Below are 15,788 nucleotides of genomic sequence, written 5' to 3'. Positions count from 1 at the left end.
GACGAACAGAATGCTCTATGTTTATGTTTTTGTGTCTGGATAAAGTGGGAGGGGGAAACCATTCCTTCCTGACTGGTATCAGTCCTAGAGTGCAAAGTCTCCAGGCTTCTAAAGAATCTACACAGAGTTACAGCTTTAGTCATTTATTGGGTCAGCCGAGGACTATGAAGTTTCTGAAGGGATTTTACCAGCCCCTCCTACCCAGAATGCAACGCAGCTTCTCAGACATTAGGACTCACACTCCCTCAGAAGGAGGTATGCTTGTGTAAACACCATTTGGCTCACTGAAGTCTTGAGATGTAATAAATTTTCATCTAGAGCTCAAGATAGCAGCAGAGCCACATGGTGAGGACGAGGGATAAATTGCAGGATGCAGCAGCCTGACGAAGGAGAGCGGCGAGCCTCTTCTCTCGTCCACTGATTGGGCAGCCCTCCGCTGAGACCTCTTATGAACACTACTGATAACCAAATGAGCATCTAAAATAAATAACAGCCTGACGCATGGCAAGCTCCCAAGCAGAAGATAGAACCGCCCATTAAAATCTCACCAGCCATTGTATTTCTGTTTTTTTAAAAAACCACATTAGAAAAATACTACCCATGCAAAAAGACAGATACAGCTCCATGATTCATAGCTTCAGCCATCACTCCCATCAGTTATGATTACATTGTACTCACCAAAATCATTGTGGAGATCACTGAATGCAACAAAACAGATAAAAAAAAAGGTCCAACAGGGCAACAGGCACAAGTGGCCAGGCAATCTCACAGGCTGTAAAGGTTGTAAATAAACCTTCAGATTAGTGAAATTCATTTTGAAGAGAAAAGGACTGCTTCTCCCTGCAAGGGGAATGCCATGGACCAACAATGGTGACAGAGCTAGCACATCTTCTAGGAAGCTAATCAGCTTGCGTGTTTACTATCTGCTGTGCAAACTATTATTACAGTGGGGTTTTTTTATGGGTTTGATAATGTTTTATGAGCATTTGTATAATAACATTTATATTTCAGTAGAAATTTATGTGACAATTATTATTATTTTGTCTTCTACTACAATAGCACTGAGCTGTTTTTCATGTCATTGTCTGATGTCCTTCTCACCAGACATTTTCCACAGAGTTGACAGGAGTATTTTGTTTGATCAAAAACACACGTTGAAGAATTAAAGAGAGAATTTTCTGATAAATGATTTTTAGCTGCATTACCGATGCATTACAGGTCCACTTGTGGACAAATAACAATAACGTTAGCTTGTAGCAGTAGCTTGCATTAATGCTGTTTGAGACTTCAAAGAAAACTTTATTTCAAACTTGCAAATTGTATTAGCAATGCTGATTCTGTCTTCTCAGACATGACTTCAACCACAATTTTGTTCTCATATTTTTTTTCAGCTCAAAATAACCTACACACAAGTGCAACCAGCTGACAACAATGGTCCACCGCCATGTTTGTTTTGCTCTGTGATCACATGAGTTTCTGTAAGATCCAAAGTCCCTGGAACTGACCCTCTTTGATCGTGTGTGGTCCTGCATCTTGACTGAATCGTATGGTGTGTGCGGTAAAATATTTAAAAATTGGTTAGATCTATCTTTATATCTGTGGTCTCAGTTCAGATTTGAAAATCCTCCAGAGTGCACCAAACCTAAGTCTGATGTGAACCCAGTGACTTGAGCAGAAACAGCAGAGCTGCTTCCTCGTGCTCCCCTGACCAGGCAGACCCTTTGGCTGGGGCATCCAATTAATTATAGATGTGACTTTAAAACTTCCTGTTTTTCCCTCCTTAATTAAGCCAATCTGCGCTGCCGCTCTAAAGAGAGGAAATACCTCAAAATAGTTCCCAATTTCAGCACATTCAATTATTTTGTGCCCAGCGCAGATTGCATCAGTCGTGTTAATGTACGGATCAACAATGTTTGATCACAGGGAAATTATGTCTGTCATTTCTTCCTGCTTCGCCCCTGAATAATGTGGGAATTTGGAGGAGAGTTGGTGACCGAGATGGGCACTGCCCGTGCACGCATTAGCAACTACGTGCCCTCAGTCAGGCCCATCCAACATCAATCTTTGCCTGAGATGTTTATTATTACACTCATGCGGTCACTTATTCTGAGGAGAGAGAAAAAAAATTCCCTGATTTATGCCTCCACTGTTACCCTTTCCTGTCCTCATTTGTGAAAACAAAATTCCAGTGAATTCCTGCAGTATTAACACTAAGCAGTTATAAGGTCAAGCTTTCACTTACACTGCACAATTCAACTGGACGACCACAAAGCATTCATCGACATTGTGCTCTCTGGTACAACTGTACGCTGTGTAACCTGAGTAAAGGAGTCTGCACACAAACTTACAAACTGACCTTGACAGCAGACACACTCCATATCTCTCTCTCTCTCTCTCTCTGCCTTTCTCTTTTTTCACTTACACTAAATCTACAGCCAGTGCTCAAGAGCACCAAGTCAACTCGGCTGTTATCACGAATGCAGCACACTTGTTGAATACCTGCCAGTGTTTTTCAGAGGTGCCCTTTTCAACTCTGAACTGAAACTCACCTCCAGGCTTAACCCTGCGTGTTTTTCACTGGGAAACAGGAAAAGGAGAAAGTGAAGACATGCGTAGATGCAGACTGAGGGATGGGACTTTTCACAGGAGGGAATTTACGTGGAATATTTATTTTTGAAAAATCTGGAATTGCCCTCGTGAAAGGCCATTGGGAAGTGACAAATTCTTTCTTTTCTTGGGCAGTAACAGGTGAATACCATCCATTGTTCTCTGTTGTGGTACCTTTGTATCAGACCAGTGGAAATAGGATTGTGGGATCTATTTTGACGTGTCTGCACTGAAACATGAGAAGTATATAGTATATAGGTATAAGAGAAATATATAGAAAATAAATTTTCCAAATCTCACAAGTTTTGATTACAAGGTGATATCAATACAGCATGTTATTATACTGCACATAGATATATTTCCTTTTCTTTCCTTTCCTTTGCTGACAATAAAGGCTTCTGTATGACAGATTTTCAACAATGTTTTCGAAAGAGAGGCATTGAATTATGTACCTAATGAGGATGAGTGACAGAGAGGGAGAATTTCATTGTTTGCTACAGAATTATACACTGCACAATGTTGAAAATTCCTCATAATTTACACAAATGAAATGAAATCTTGTAAAATAAAACACAAAAATGGGCAGAGCAGCTATCTGTGACCTAAAGTGAAATATGATACTTCTTTTGTCATGATTGTCCCTCCGTGAGACTCTCACTTCCTGTTTTATTTTGAAATCACTTTCCTTAGATGTCTCTTGTGTTTTTTCTTCCTGTCTTTGTGTCTTTCCCACCTGTTTCCTGCATCACCTGTGCCTTATTAGTTAATTATTCCTTGAGTATACATAGTTTTGTTTTTCCCTCTTGAGTTTGTCTGAGTGTTATGTTAAGTTCGCCGATCGCTACATTTCTAGGTTACTTGTGTTTGCCTACCTTCCCCGTGTCAAGGACTTTTGCATTTTTTGTGATTTTGGACTTCTGCTTGTTTCCCAGTTTGTTTGCCTTTCGACCACTGCCTTTCTCACCAGCAAGTAAGCCTTGTATTCTTCTCTTGTACTCTCCCCAGTGATTCCTTTCCTATATATATATGAATCAATAATGTTATTGCCTGTGAGATATGATCTCAAATCCATTAAACAGCTGACACTGCTCTGGTAATTCTAACCCGTATAACTACAGATTATGTATATCTACAGTATGTGTTCTATATACCTTTGTGTATAGGTGAAGATTAGCGTGACATTATACTCCACTGTATCATTGCAGAGAATGTGTCCAGTGAGGCCAGAGAAAATAAGCACCTCAGGCTACTCGTTTAAAGAAGCCCAATCTTATTCTGTATAAAGTTAAACAGGCTGACCCAGATGCCAGATGATCCACCTATAACACCATGTACCGTGCTCATACAGAGTGCTGGTTTGTTTACAGTGGGACATGACCTGACTTTTGCAAATGAGGGGTCACGTAGACATTCTAAATCCAGCCCGCTTGTAATAAAACACCACATGTATCAATTGTGAATGAGATATAACATGAACAAAAAATATCGCCCCTAAAATGTGTTAGTTTCACATTGTTCCTCAAGTGGCTCAATTCCTGTCATTCTTCGGAGCTCGAGGAAAGTGAAAACATACTTGCTGTAATTTGTTAATTTAAACAAAGAGGAAACAGGCCTGCTGACTTATGACTTATTTGGCAAGATTAAGAGGATCCTGGCCTTGAATTCAGAGTAAATCAAGGGTTGAATTACAGTCATTCAGTATCAACTGTCACAGTGTATTTCTGCAAAACTGGACCCTTAGCAGCTGTAAAATTCCATAGTTGACATCCACACTGAGGAATATTTGCAGTTTTCATTTCTTGCATTGCCATCTTGGCAGTACCATATGAGTAAAACCCTTGAAATGTGTCTGAAATGCAGCTTGATTCTTCCAAATTCAGCAATGTATGAGGACTGATCTGGAGCCAAGCGGATGCCTGATTTGGTGGGCTGGCGGTATGACATCATTGGAGAGGAAACCCAAGCAGGCCCACTAGCGGTCCTGCTAGAGGCCCCCCTCAATAAACAGGCTGGTTATCACATCACTAACATTTGTTTAACCCCTCCGCAGAAGGTGTTCTGTGAGAGAGTGTGCAGAGGAGGGAGTTGTTCCTGAATCTCTGACCCATTGCCAGCCGTTACTGATATCCTACGCACTCGCAGACACGCACATACAATCCCATGTGCCAAAGCCGGTGAAGATTCATGTATTAAAACATGGTATAGACATGCAGTTGCTGTCTTCTCTCTGGCATTAAGCATTGTAGGCTGCTCTCAAGGCATCCCCTCACCCCTCCAACTTCCTTCAACTCTCCTACTGTCAGTCTCCCACTTCATCCAGTCCTCCCAAGTTTGGCTGTCTCTCTGGGACAGAGGACTGAAAACATGACTTCAGCAGAGGGAATGGTTGGGTCAAAAAAAAAAAAGAAGGGATGAGAGTATGAAAGGATGAGGGAATGCTCCTGCACCTCGCGCACCCCACCCCACCCCAACCACCCCCAAAACTCCATTCCTTTCCCATTTGCAGTGAGACGGTGCATGCAGCTCTCTCCCACACATCTCCACATCCCAGCGCCAGGCCCTGTGTTTTCTTAATTCATTACTTAAAGGAAAGAAATGCAGCCCATACCAAAATAAATACGGCCCTCTTGGATCAGACCATGTGTCATAGTGCGATAGCTCCCTCTGAAAAGCTCTGTTGTTTTAACCGGAGGAGGATGGAACTCTTTGGCTCTGCAGAGCGTCTGTCACTCTGCTCTCTGTCTCCGTCACATGGCGCAGACCAGCAGCACGAGGCCTTATCGCATGATTTAGACCGAAATACGTTATTTTAAAGCGGGCTGGCTGCAGTCGCAACACTCAGCGGTGAAACCAGATTCACTAGGTGTCACAGTAGAGTTAATGACCTGAGTCTGAGCTTTTGGTTTACATTCTTTCTGCAGCTTTTTAGCCTCTCTCTCTCATGGCTCTAGGGAGGGCACTGTCAGCTTGGTGGTTGGTCAGTTGGTTGGTCTTTGGTCCAGACTGGAATATCTCAACAACTATTAGATGGATTGCAGTGAAATTACATACAGGCATTCATGGTCCCCTGAGGATGAGGCTTAATGTCTTTAGTGACCTCCTGACCCCTCCTCTAGTACCTCCATGAGGTTGATATTTGTGGTTTTTGGTGAATTGGCTCCAGGGGATGGCTTGCCCTTAAAGCTGGTACAGACACTCAGGATGAACTGTGATAACTTTGGCAGCACCTTAACTTCTCATCTAGTGCCACTATCATGTCAAACCCTTTCTGTTTGTCCAATATTGTAATTTGGTTCATGGTAAACAATATTAGTTTGTCAGTGTGATCCTGTGCTAGCATTAGCATTTTGCTCAAATGATTATTAAGCCTCTCAGCTGCTAGCATAGTTTTAGACTCTTCTTAGAAGACAATATTCATATGATGCACCATTTTCTTGGTTATTACTTGAAATTTTATAGGACTTCAAGCTTCAATTTCAGTATTCATATTTGGTTTATTTGTGTATTTAGGGATAGCTGTCACTCTCATTTGAAAACATTTATTCTGTATGATATTTTTTAAATTTCCTGATGAATATGACACAAACATGTTTTTAAATTCAAAATCTTTGCTTAATATATTAAGACCAGGGCTTGAGCAATTAGTTTCTCTTATTTACAGTTTCTTGCTGTTTGTTTTGGTGAAATCCAAGCACTTGTCATTAAGAGTCTGTAGCTGTCCTCACTGAGCGTTCACTTCGGGTGAGGTCTGTTAAATGGCCAATTGAATGCTCTGTCAAGCAGAACCTTCCTGTGACCCTAACACACACACACACGTGCAGGCACACACACACACAAACATTTACTGCACTGGCACAGTCTAGCACAATCCTTTGCTAGAACATCAATAGTTTGTTTATAATTAGCCCTGGCACCTCTTGACTACTTAGAGAGAGTGATTGTTTTTGAAAATGGCCCCTGGGGTCCTGTTGACTGATTGGCCTGAGGTGGTTGGCGTTGGGGGGGGATTGAGGGTCTGCAGTTGCAGTCGAGGGTCTGTTGCTGGCCCACAGTTGTAAGCTGCATTCCTCTCAAGCTGCTCTGGACCCTGGTCTGACAGCCACTCCGATAATATCCCAGTCAGATAGAGTTGCAGGGCCGGCATGTCTGAGCCCTGTTCTGAATCACTCAATTAGTGCAGCAGCAGCAGCAGGAGGAGGAGGAGGAGGAGGAGGAGGAGGGATCTGAAATCTCTTTGTTCTCCAAATCCCACACTAGCAACACGGAGCGATACACAAACAGCATGAGCTCAATTAATAGCAGCAGTGTTTATGAAGAGAAATGCAAGGTGTAAATACAGGTTGTGTGGTCTTGCAGCGAACTCACTGTTGGTGGGAAGAGGTGTGAGTGTGTTTGTGTGTGTTTGTGCTGACTTTCTTTCTGTTTATAGAGCGTAACATCACCTCCTAACTTTACCACACACGGGTCCCAACACCTGCTAAATACAACAATCACCCAAACATAAAATTAAAAATACCTGCATCTGTATGACAAAAATACATTGTTGAAAATATGTGACTTATGTCCTCTGTTTTGCAGTGTTGGCCTTCATTTCTGTTGGTTATAACAACAATATACTCAGCCAAGTAATTGCCAAGATCTGAAGACATGGTGACATTGCCACAGCAAAGTTCAAAGGTTTAAGCAGAGCTGTGCTGTACTTAAGGGGCGCAATCAAAAGATCAGACAAGTTAAAGGAAAACTGTATGTACACAGCTATGGAGAGTATGATAGGGCAAAGCTGAACCAGGAAGCCAGTGTGCAGTTGTGATGGATGTTTAAATCCGACATCTTTAAGTAGTTTTGTTTTCTATTCCAATAGAAGTTAGGGTAGCCTGTAGCTTTGTTTAAAACCTTGAGAACTTGGAGACTAAAATGTTATTATTACCTATAGGAATGATAACTGAGGGAAAATATAGTGGGTGAGCAAATTCATCAGTTTTTAATATCCGCAAGAAATTTGCAGTGTGTCTCTGTGTTTCTTTGTAATTCGTATCTGCAGCTTCTTTTTTTTTCTGAAATGCTACCTTTGTGTTGTCAGAACAATGAACATTTTTATTTTTAATTTGCTTGTGTTTTGTCAGTTTGTAGATGTTATATTAAGCTGCAGAGCACTGAAGTCTGTAAAAATAAAAACAAAATTGTACAAAGCTAGAACTAAGGATCTAAGGTACATGTCAGCCTTAAATGGGGCGCAGAAATTAAAAGAAAATGTAAGGAGGGACAATTTGGAGACAAACAAAAAATAAATATGTCAATAAATAATCAAAGAAATCCATATCTGGAACTGTGTGAAACATGTAGGAGAGCTATGGGAACAAAAACCTATGTTACATGTCATTTATGTTAGTCTGTTCATTCTTCTACTTCTGACATCACAGGCAATTTATATTAATATAAGATAGGCTTTACATACTTCACATATAACGTGTTTAAGTTACTGTAGTGGAGACTTTCTTTTCTCATGCGTGTTAGACAAATAAGTTACAGGAATGGCGTCTCAACATGACTGCCTATCTCAGACTCAGCCAATCCTTTGATGAATACGTCTTGTCCACTTTATCGCATAATGAGCGGCGGCCGTGTGTGTTGGGTCATTTTTCATCAGGCACAGTGGGACTATTTGGTTTTAAAGAACAACGGTTTAATTTCAACTGAGGTGAAGGCGGGTTTGATGGTAAAAGTAAAAGCTCCAGCCATCTTTCTTCTTCCTCTTCCATTTGGATTATTCTCCTCCGTCCCTGCTCAGACATGGCTGCTCCATCAGCCTGCGACTGACCCCTCACCTCCCGCTGACCCGGTTTACCTGCAGACAACCCTCTGTGACTGCCTTTGATGTGATGTTTACTCTTATGTACAGTAGGGGTTAACCACACACCTTGAGAGAGCAGCGTGGAATTCCATACAATGGCTCTGCTGCCCTGTGTTGTCTGAGGGCTAGGAGAGGGATTAGAGATTAAAAGGCAGCCAGTGTGTGAGGTAAACAGCAGAGAACAATATTCTACTCACTCCACATTTAGTCAGCGGATGTTGATGTCAGTCGACTCTCTTTCTACTTGATATTGAGCTTTGACTGAAGGACTAAGAGACTGCCAGGACTGTGTGTATTCAGTTTGTTCTCTCCTTGTTTTCACTTTTGACCTGGAGTTTCCTCTGGTTACATATAAAATAAATGTATAAGAGTACACATGGCCGGTATTGCATTACTAATTGTTTGTAGTGATTGTTGGCTTCATTGTAGCTACAAGAGCTTAGATTGGATGACTTTAATGACAGATATTGCCTCATTTAGGGTTGTTTGATTGTTTTAATTTTATTTGACAGATTTTACTGAGCAGCAGTAACCCCTGCAGCTACTGACTAATAAATTCTGTTAGGCTCCTGGTCTGAGTGTACAGAAAACAAAGCCAATCAATCTCTTGACCGGAGCTCAGACTGCATTGTCCCACTCACTGAACTGAAACACAGCCACACAATGTATACTCCTCTCCATCCCTGGGTTCATGAGCCAGAGGTGCTGTCACTGTAACAAACACACCAAACTGCATTTAATTCTTGATATTTTCAAATGTCTTCGCTGGATATCAGAGATGAACGCTGGTTTTTATTGGCCTGTCTGTCTTTTTAACTGATACACAGTTCAGCATTTCTCTTGAACTCGCTGGGCCACTTAAGCCACTGGCTATCACTCAGTTATGCACTTCTCACAGGAGATCGTACCTGCTCATTAAAGTTACATAGTGCAAGAACAGGATGATTTATATTTTCTTCTCCTCTGTTGTGTCAAATTAGGTGTAAATGAAACCACAAAGAAAACACAATACAATACTTAAATTACACACAAAAAAGAATATTCTTGGCTGGACCTCACCTGATTAAAAACACAGTCTCAAATGTAATATTTTATTCAATTTTTCAAAGCATATGTGAAGTTTAGTTTGTGCTCCATAACTAAAATAAATAACCATAACAACAGCAAATATGCTGCATCTGTCACACTAATGTTCCTCTTAGTCTCAGAAGAGTTTTTAGGGAGAAAAAAAACAAACCTTAACATCATTGATCTTCTAATCTGGGAAGTTACCCAACATTTTTTGTAATATTCATTCAATCTCCTCACTTTGTTGCAAAAACTCGCCTCTGCTGAAAGACGAGCTCTTAACAACAGAAAACATATTCCCTCGACCGATGAGCGCCGTGCGAAGGAATGGCGCGTTAATTGTAACAAGACACTCCCTCAAGAACATGGTCATTCACATGCTAATTGAAACTGAAGTCTGTGAGTTATGGCATGGCAGTTTCTCATAAAGAGCACCATTAATTTTTGTGACTGCAGAAAACAAACCAACATAACAGTAGATATCTCAGAGGGAGTTATCTGCAAGATGCAGTGAACAGATAGCGAATGCATAACCTCAAAGCAGGACTGATAAAAGATTAATAGTTAATCAGTGCTCTTCTTGATGCAGACCACCAACTGTGGTGGAGGAAATATTTACATCATTTACTTAACTAAAAGTAGTCACACTTAATTATGAAAGTACTTAATTATGCAGAATGGCTTCCAGTGACAGGACCCTCCATCCCATGTAACCAATAAGGAGCATCACCCAGAGTATGACGCAGTCTGGTCCTGACCCAAACGTCAGACTTTAAAATGCATTCACTGCTCTCCCGTTGAGAAAACACATAAATTAAACTTTTGACTCAGAGCAGTGAACTGATGAGGTAGCCACCCTTTGATGCTCAATGCTACAAATGAATTTGAGAATTTGAGGGTGAATCACGTCATAACAATATGCATCCTGAATCACAGTCTCTCAAACGTTGTGCAATGCAATGGGATATTCATGCAGTGGGGAATGTGGCTGCATGCAACATCACATAGACCATTGTTCCTTTAAACCGCAACACCTGATGAGCAACGTCACTGACATTGTTGCCTCAACTGGACTGGACTGATCTGCCTCTGACCTACCTGACCTATAATAAATCTGTATTTCTTGTGGAATATGATTGTGATGTTTATTACAGAAATGGCTCACCACAAAATGCAACTTTTTAGTGAGTCAAAAACTTGAGTCACGTCTTTAAAAAAACTTCTATGTTCTATGTACACAGATAAAATATTGGTGTAATTATAGGACTTTTGGATTCACACTCTTGGATTGTGCTGCATGTGTTGGCTCTTGTTAGACTTGAGTTGATCTGAAAGGAGGTTCTCGCAGCACCAACAAGGAATCTTTACAACGGCAATCACAGTTTTATGCTTTTTTTGGGGGGTGACTCCTCTAAACCCTTCTTTGTTGTCATTTACCAGCAGGTGGTAGATTCTAGTTCATTCTAAATCATAAAAACATGCGGTCAGACATTCAGATGACGGAAAGGTTCTCTTGATGTCACTGTGAAATGTTGCGCAAAAATTTAATTAATTCCATCCGAGAAATTATATACCTGGAACGGACTATCCTGTGTAGACCATCTGTTTTGTTCTAATGCAATTCTTAATTCATTTTTGGAAATGTTTCATGTTTTCACACCAGTCACATGTGAGTAAGAAGGGTCTGTTTTCAATAGTTTTTTCCTTTCTTTTGTTGTCTGTCATCACCATGCTAGAAACAAAGAACATGATGTCAAAGACCATTTTGCGCTCTCTGGATGACTTGAATTTTACATTTTGGTAAATACAGTTATGCACCCTCTTGTCAAGAGTTAGATAAGAAGACTGATGCCACTCTCTTATCTGTTCATTCATTATGAGGCTAGAGCCTTGAGATGGTTAGCTTAGCTTAGCCTAGACTTGAAACTCACTTAAAGACTTGAAACGGGGAAACTGCTTACCTGGCACCTTAAAGGTTCTGCATGTACGTTTTTGCTATAGCTACATAGACATCGTTAGCATGAACAACTGTTTATTTACCAGTAGAAGAAACTTTGCAAATTCATCAAACTTTATTCCTTTACTCGCCAACAGCTGTCTCCAGCAGTGGAAGTCTTGTTTTGCTTCTATTTCTATCACTTTATTTCTGTGCCTTTCAACATTGTTTCTTGAAGTGCTACTTCATCCTCTCATTAGATAGAGGATAGCTGGTTAGCATGCTAACCTCAGTAGATATCTGCGAATACAATACTTGGATGTCTTTATCACAGTGTCAGAACTGTTATTTCTTCACATTCTGTTTATATTTTTAGTTAATGTTAAAAAGTAAACTACTTACATGTAGCAACTTTAAACTAGAAACAGCTTAATTTTTTCCCCTCATAAGTTATGGGTGAAGACAGATGATGGTCTAAAGTTTCCATGCAATCAATTTTTTCTGGAAACTGAGCAACAAGAAGAGAAGTAAGAGTACCGAAACATATGAAGCCTCTGGTTTCAAAGGGAATTTCTGATGAGATTTCTTAGTATTTCTTAGTCAGTAGGAGTCAGATCTTGCCTGTGAAAAGGCCTGGTTGCTCTTTGCACAACATCTTCATCCCTCCCTCCCACTGGAATCTGATGACAAACTAGGTTTAACCTCCCAGCTATGAGGAGCTGGGTTCAGCTTCTTATTGCTGTGTGGAGGAGTCGCTTGTCTTTAGAGAGATGAATTCTACTGGTAGGTTATGATTCAGGGCAGAAGGAGGTATGGATTTATTCTCCTTCCAGCATACAGCAATTTGAGTCACAAACACGTCATCCTAACAGATGGGGACATATACCTGACCCTGCAATTCAAAATGTAGTTGTGAGAAACAAAAACTGTAATTTTCAAAGGAAGTTGTGGGACTCACTAAATCTAAATGGATTGTAAGAAAGAGCACTTAGATCCTCCACCGGATAGACCTGCATATGTTAATGTTTCGGTCACTTGGGGGCAGCAGAAGAAGCTGTACACAAAACACTGACATGTAGCAATTGTGCTACTAAACATGTCACTACAAAAGACACATCCTCCACATCACATGGTGCCACTTCACCCACTGTTACACATGAATAAATATGACATACAACAAGCTTCAAAGGACCACACCAGTGTTTTAGCAAGATTTACCTCCTCACAAATCATATGTATATGTACATTCATGCTATTTTAAAATGCATGGTGTGCAGTTGTTTTTTTGGGTATATTTCTCTTAGAGTTCCAGGCAGCCATTGGTTTCGGTCTTTATGATATGAAAATCAATTAGCAGACTGTTGAAGCTTTGACATGTTGTGCAATTGATCACAGTGAGCATAAGTCTTTTTTGTCAAGTTTGTATTATCTTTGTATGTTACTGCAGTTTAAGTGAAAATTGTTCGTCAACAGTGAATTGCCTCTCAACAGTAATGCAACTTGTATGTAGACTTGTGATTGATGAAGCAGTAGTATGGCTCTTTAAAGTCCACTATACATGATTTGTGTTTACAGTGATCTGGCCACTGGTTTTCTGGCAAGATCTAGATGACGCTGGCCAGTGCACACTGGTTTAAATATAGGCCAGTCTCAGGAGGAGATAAAAAACAAGTGAAAGCTTAATTATCTGTACTTCAAAGCAGGCAAATTGTCAATACTTCCTTGTGCCATTTCAAGTTGTGCCAGTTCTTTCATCTCTGCCTATGGTCCTCGAGGGCCGGGCACTTAGATGGGAGTCAGGAAGTCATTGGTACTGCTTGGTATACTGGGATGTAGGAGGACTGGCAAAGCACTGTGTAATATACAGAAACAATTGCTGGAGCATATATTCAGCTAGACATTGTTTCTGTACTTAATGATTTAGTGGTGTGTCTTTGTCAGTGGTACCTTTCCTCTCAGCTTCACTGACTCCCTGAATTAATGACTTGAGATGAGAAGAAATCCTGTTGTATATTATCCCCGGTGGGGGGAAAGCCCTGACGGTTCAAAAACTGAAGCAGCTTTCTCTTATAGACAACACTCAGTGCCACCAGCTACGCTTTCACAAGACAAATCATTCACATTTCCAGCCTAGGTGTTTCCTCCGAAGCCATTTCATGGACAAAAGAAACCAAAAAGTGCTGATGTAGCATGAAGGATGGTGTTTTCATAAGTGGTTCAGCGTCTCTGTCACAAAGCCCTCCACACAGCGCCATCCATTATCTTTCCGTGGGACAGGGGAAGTTATCTTGGGGACCTATTGTGTGCTTGGTGGAGTTTTGACTATGTGTGTAAGTGTGTTTGTGGCACCTCTGCGGTGCATACAGGAGGTGTCGGGGAGCTCGGGGCTGGAGCCTGGGATCCCAGAGGAAAGTCTTGGCTCCAGGGGGCCTGTCGTCCCCTCTGGCCCCCGCTGGGCTGCTGGGGAAGCTAGGCATGGAGACAGTAGGATGGGGAGGGGGGAGTGGGGCAGGGGGGTGGTCCGAATGGAAGCAAATGAGCAGAGGAGGTGCTGGGCCAGCTCTTGCCCTCTCACTGACAGGATCTGGTCAATGTCCTGCCGCATAGGGTCGCGGCCCAGCTTACGCACACAAACTTATCTCCAGTGCATCTGCCGGGCCGCCTGCGCAGTCAGGCTGTCTCCATTGCAGGCCACGAGCGTTTTCCTGCTGAGGGGTGAGAGGAGGATGGTGGGAGGATAGAGGGAGGAAGGGAGAAGGGGTGGGGGTAGATGCAGGGTGGGGGAGAGAGAGAGGAGCCATGAGGCAGGGAGGGACGGGAGGGGGGCCCAATGTGAAACTGCCCCTGCAGAGGCCTGCCAAGTCGCTGAACTATATGGAAAACACGAGCCGCCTCCAGGGTAACAGGACCACTTCTGAATTTCTACAAACAAAAATAGCTCTGATGTCTGGCTACGACCTCTCTGTTCTCTGGCCCTCGTCGCTCTCTGCATGTCTGTCACATTCGAATTCCCACACGAAGACCAAGCTCATGTTCGAACCTAAACAACCCCCGAGAACAACTTCATTTACTGCTAAGAAAAAAAAAAAGAAAAGCACGCAGAAATTTAATAATTGTGTGGAGCTGAGCGTATTTATCATTCCTTCTCCTCTCTCGGACGGAGATGACCTCTTGGTGACCAATCGTGTGGACCTCAATCGAGGTCCCTTTGGTGAGCCATTTCATCATTTAAACAGCACGAGTTCCAATTCTCATGACCTAATGCGTTGTAGAATGCCTGAAAATCTGCTTGTGTTTTCTCTTCTCTCCCTCAATCCTTTCTCATCAACAGCAGCAGGGATCCATAACAGGAAGAAGTAGTTGACAATTCTGAGCTGTTGGGACAAGGTGGTGAGCTTGCAGTCAAGACAGGACTGAAATTTGTGTTTGTTTAAAATGCAGTCCTGTAGCCAGACAGGATGCTGAACAATTCTGCAAAATCACACAATTCTGCAAACTTTTTCTGTCTCTTCTTTCAGTGTGCAATACCAACATTTTTTAAATTCTCCCTTCCTACAACATCTAAACACAGAAAGTAGAAAATGGTTAAAGGAACAGCTCAAGATTTTAGGAACACTTATTCACCTTCTGGCAGAGAGCTATAGATGAGAATATACTGCTCACATATCTACCCATTGGAAATATGATGAGATGGCTAGCTTAGCTTAGCATAGAAACAGGGGGAAACAGCTTGTCTGGCTTTGTCTGTAAGTAATAAAAATCCATCCACACCTCAAGAGCTCACTAATTATCATTTTATATAATTATCCTCTAAAGCAGAAAACACTAATGAATAAATTCTCTGAAAAATCAAGTCAAAATGGACCTTTCTGGGCTTTCTTACCTTCCTTAGTTTTGGATTCCTCTGTGGTCTTTGGGTCAGTTACCTTTAAGGGTAACGTTTGACATTTTGGCTGTAAAACAGAACATTATCCCCCCCCCCGTACTAAAGTCCCAAGACCTGCAATAGATCCTCCAAGTCCTACATGACAGCACACCTGACACCAACACATGCACACCTATAAACCTTATACACACAACTCCCCTCATCTGCTACTCATTGGGTGCACTGTTAAAGCAGGACCTTTAACACAAAGGTAAAACCCCACGATGGGTGTTTACAAGGCAAAGTTTAGCCATGTGACCTCCAACGCTAAAACTGTCTGACAGTGACTGAAGGAGGAAGGGCGCAGCAGGGCGAGGGCTTGATTATGGCGTACTGCTCTTCAACCTTTAAACGCTGTTGACGTAAAGAAGCAAACACCGCTGTAAAATGGTGGCAGTGTG

The sequence above is a fragment of the Lates calcarifer genome, linkage group LG4 (assembly GCF_001640805.2).
Source record: "Lates calcarifer isolate ASB-BC8 linkage group LG4, TLL_Latcal_v3, whole genome shotgun sequence".
NCBI classification, from domain to species: domain Eukaryota; kingdom Metazoa; phylum Chordata; class Actinopteri; family Centropomidae; genus Lates; species Lates calcarifer.
This window is presented reverse-complemented; position numbering follows the sequence as displayed.